The sequence below is a fragment of the Arachis hypogaea genome, chromosome 6 (genome assembly GCF_003086295.3).
Source record: "Arachis hypogaea cultivar Tifrunner chromosome 6, arahy.Tifrunner.gnm2.J5K5, whole genome shotgun sequence".
Lineage (NCBI taxonomy): Eukaryota > Viridiplantae > Streptophyta > Magnoliopsida > Fabales > Fabaceae > Arachis > Arachis hypogaea.
Window position 1 is genome coordinate 57766166 of NC_092041.1, and position 4621 is coordinate 57770786.

General features: G+C 39.2%; 1 non-coding gene across 1 annotated transcript; it reads left to right on the top strand.

The window, feature by feature from the left end:
- Positions 1–2324: 2324 nt before the first annotated feature.
- Positions 2325–2432, top strand: LOC112700265 (small nucleolar RNA R71). Its single transcript, XR_003153176.1, has one exon. It is a non-coding gene; the product is annotated as a small nucleolar RNA R71 (small nucleolar RNA).
- Positions 2433–4621: the final 2189 nt, after the last annotated feature.

The window sequence follows — 4621 nt, forward strand, 5'->3', positions numbered from 1 at the left end:
AGGGAAGGTGGTTTGAATTTGAATGGTGGGGTAGGTGGGGTTTTATGAAGGATGGATGTGAGTGGTGAAGAGAAAGATGGGATTTGATAGGTGAAGGGTTTTTGGGGAAGAGGTGTTGAGGTGATTGGTGAATGGGTGAAGAAGAGAGAGAGAGTGGTGGGGTAGGTAGGGATCCTGTGGGGTCCACAGATCCTGAGATGTCAAGGAAAAGTCATCCCTGCACCAAGTGGCGAGCAAAATTGCTCTTTGTGCCAATTCTGGCATTAAACGCCGGGCTGGTGCCCCTTTCTGGCGTTTAACGCCAACTTCTTGCCCTTTTCTGGCGTTTAACGCCAGTCTGGTGCCCCTTTCTGGCGTTAAACGCCCAGAATGGTGTCAGACTGGGCGTTAAACGCCCATCTGCTAGCCTTACTGGCGTTTAAACGCCAGTAGGATCTTTCTCCAGGGTGTGCTATTTTTCTTTCTGTTTTTCATTCTGTTTTTGCTTTTTCAATTGATTTTGTGACTTCTCATGATCATCAACCTACAGAAAACATAAAATAACAAAGGAAAAATAGATAAAATATAACATTGGGTTGCCTCCCAACAGGCGCTTCTTTAATGTCAGTAGCTTGACAGAGGGCTCTCATGGAGCCTCACAGATGCTCAGAGCAATGTTGGAACCTCCCAACACCAAACTTAAAGTTTGAATGTGGGGGTTCAACACCAAACTTAGAAATTGGTTGTGGCCTCCCAACACCAAACTTAGAGTTTGACTGTGGGGGCTCTGTTTGGCTCTGTTTTGAGGGAAGCTCTTCATGCTTCCTCTCCATGGTGACAGAGGGATATCCTTGAGCCTTAAACACAAAGGATTCTTCATTCACTTGAATGATCAATTCTCCTCTATCAACATCAATCACAGCCTTTGCTGTGGCTAGGAAGGGTCTGCCAAGGATGATGGATTCATCCATGCACTTCCCAGTCTCTAGGACTATGAAATCAGCAGGGATGTAATGGTCTTTAACTTTTACCAGAACATCCTCTACAAGTCCATAAGCTTGTTTTCTTGAGTTGCCTGCCATCTCTAGTGAGATTTTTGCAGCTTGCACCTCAAAGATCCCTAGCTTCTCCATTACAGAGAGAGGCATGAGGTTTACACTTGACCCTAGGTCACACAAGGCCTTTTTGAAGGTCATGGTGCCTATGGTACAAGGTATTGAAAACTTCCCAGGATCCTGTCTCTTTTGAGGTAATTTCTGCCTAGACAAGTCATCCAGTTCTTTGGTGAGCAAAGGGGGTTCATCCTCCCAAGTCTCATTTCCAAATAACTTGTCATTTAGCTTCATGATTGCTCCAAGGTATTTAGCAACTTGCTCTTCAGTGACATACTCATCCTCTTCAGAGGAAGAATACTCATCAGAGCTCATGAATGGCAGAAGTAAGTCCAATGGAATCTCTATGGTCTCATTTTGAGCCTCAGATTCCCATGGTTCCTCATTGGGGAACTCATTGGAGGCCAGTGGATGTCCATTGAGGTCTTCCTCAGTGGCGTTCACTACCTCTTCCTCCTCCCCAAATTCGGCCATGTTGATGGCTTTGCACTCTCCTTTTGGATTTTCTTCTGTATTGCTTGGAAGAGTACTAGGAGGGAGTTCAGTAATTTTCTTACTCAGCTGACCCACTTGTCCCTCCAAGTTTCTAATGGAGGACCTTGTTTCAGTCATGAAACTTTGAGTGGTTTTGATTAGATCAGAGACCATGGTTGCTAAGTCAGAGGTGTTCTGCTTAGAACTCTCTGTCTGTTGCTGAGAAGATGATGGAAAAGGTTTGCCATTGCTAAACCTGTTTCTTCCAACATTATTGTTGTTGAAACCTTGTTGAGGTCTCTGTTGATCCTTCCATGAGAGATTTGGATGATTTCTCCATGAAGGATTATAGGTGTTTCCATAGGGTTCTCCCATGTAATTCACCTCTTCCATTGAAGGGTTCTCAGGATCATAAGCTTCTTCTTCAGATGAAGCTTCCTTAGTACTGCCTGGCCCATTTTGCATTCCAAACAGACTTTGAGAAATCATATTGACTTGCTGAGTCAATATTTTGTTCTGAGCCAATATAGCATTCAGAGTGTCAATCTCAAGAACTCCTTTCTTCTGATTTATCCCATTGTTCACAGGATTCCTTTCAGAAGTGTACATGAATTGGTTATTTGCAACCATTTCAATTTGTTCTTGAGCTTCTGTAGGCGTCTTCTTCAGATGAAGAGATCCTCCAGCAGAGCTATCCAAAGACATCTTGGACAGTTCAGACAGACCATTATAGAAATTACCTATGATGCTCCATTCAGAAAGCATATCAGAGGGACACTTTCTGATTAATTGTTTGTATCTTTCCCAAGCTTCATAGAGGGATTCTCCTTCCTTCTGTCTGAAGGTTTGGACTTCCACTCTAAGCTTACTCAATTTTTGAGGTGGAAAGAACTTTGCCAAGAAGGCATTGACTAGATTTTCCCAAGAGTTCAGGCTTTCTTTAGGTTGTGAGTCCAACCATATTCTAGCTCTGTCTCTTACAGCAAAAGGGAATAGCATAAGTCTGTAGACCTCAGGGTCAACCCCATTAGTCTTGACAGTGTCACAGATTTGCAAGAACTCAGCTAAAAACTGATGAGGATCTTCCAATGGAAGTCCATGGTACTTGCAATTCTGTTGCATTAGAGAAACTAATTGAGGCTTAAGCTCAGAGTTGTTTGCTCCAATGGCAGGGATAGAGATGCTTCTCCCATAGAAGTCGGGAGTAGGTGCAGTAAAGTCACCCAGCACCTTCCTTGCATTGTTGGCATTGTTGTTGTCTTCGGCTGCCATGGGTTCTTCTTCTTTGAAGATTTCTGTTAGGTCATCTACAGAGAGTTGTGCTTTAGCTTCTCTTAGCTTTCGCTTCAAGGTCCTTTCAGGTTCAGTGTCAGCCTCAACAAGAATGCTTTTGTCTTTGCTCCCGCTCATATGAAAGAGAAGAGAACAAGAAAATATGGAATCCTCTATGTCACAGTATAGAGATTCCTTGAGGTGTTAGAGGAAAAGAAAAATAGAAGGAAGAGCTAGAAGAATTTGAACTTAGAAAGATAGAGTTCGAATTGTGCATTGAAGAGGAGTGTTAGTCCATAAATAGAAGGATGTGAGAAGAGGGGAAGAATTTTTGAAAATAAATTAAAAGATTTTTAAAAGAATTTTGAAAATTGATTGATGATTTTCGAAAACTAAGAGTGGGAAAGAAATTAAGTGATTTTTGAAAAAGATTTTGAAATTAGAAATAAAAAAAATATGATTTGAAAACTATTTTGAAAAAGATGTGATTAAGAAGATATGATTGAAAAGTTATGGTTTTAAAAAGATATGATTGAAAAGATATGATTGAAAAACAATTTAAAAAGATTTGATTTTTAAAATTAATGACTTGACTAACAAGAAAAGATGTGATTCAAACATTAAACCTTTCTCAACAGAAAAGGCAACAGACTTAAAATGTTGAATCAAATCATTAATTGTTAGCAAGTATTTTTGAAAATGGAAAGAAATTGATTTTGAAAAGATATGATTGAAAAGATATGATTTGGAAAAGATTTGATTTTGAAAAATTATGAAAACTTGAAAAAATTTGCATTAAAAACAAAATCTTCCCTCTTGTGCCATCCTGGCGTTAAACGCCCAGAATGGTATCCATTCTGGTGTTTAACGCCCAAAATGCTACCCTTTTGGGCGTTAAACGCCCAGCCAGGCACCCTGGCTGGCGTTTAAACGCCAGTTTTCCTTCCTCACTGGGCATTTTGAACGCCCAGCTTTTTCTGTGTAATTCCTCTGCTGTATGTTCTGAATCTTCAATTCTCTGTATTATTGACTTGAAAAGACACAAATAATAATTTTTTTTGGATTTTTAATAATGAGGAATAATCAAAATGAAACTAAGATCAAATAAACAATGCATGCAAGACACCAAACTTAGAAGTTTGTATACTACTAACACTAACAAGTTGAGAATGCATATGAGAAACAACAAAACACTCAAGACAAGAGAATTTAAAGATCAGAGCAATGAAATCATCAAGAACAACTTGAAGATCAATGAAAACACATGATTGAATTCAAAGAATGCATGCAATTGACACCAAACTTAAAATGAGACACTAGACTCAACAAGAAACATAAAATATTTTTGGTTTTTTATGATTTTGTAATTTTTTTGGGTTTTTTGAAAATTATATGGAGAAGAAAATAAAGAGATTCAAAATTTTAAAAAGAATTCCAGGAATCATGCAATGTTAGTCTAAAGCTTCAGTCTAAAGAAATTAGACATGGCTAGCCAAGCTTCAGCAGGACATTGCCTTCAAGAGCTAAATTGATGAGAATCAATCAGCTTTGGTGATGATAAGAACATCACCTTGAAACTCTAGAATTCATTCTTAAAAATTCTGAATAAAAATACCTAATCTAAGCAACAAGATGAAACGTCAGTTGTCCAAACTCAAACAATCCCCGGCAACGGCGCCAAAAACTTGGTGCACGAAATTGTGATCATCAATGGCGCCATCAACATGGTACACTCAATTGCAATCTCAACTCTTTATCACAACTTCGCACAACTAACCAACAAG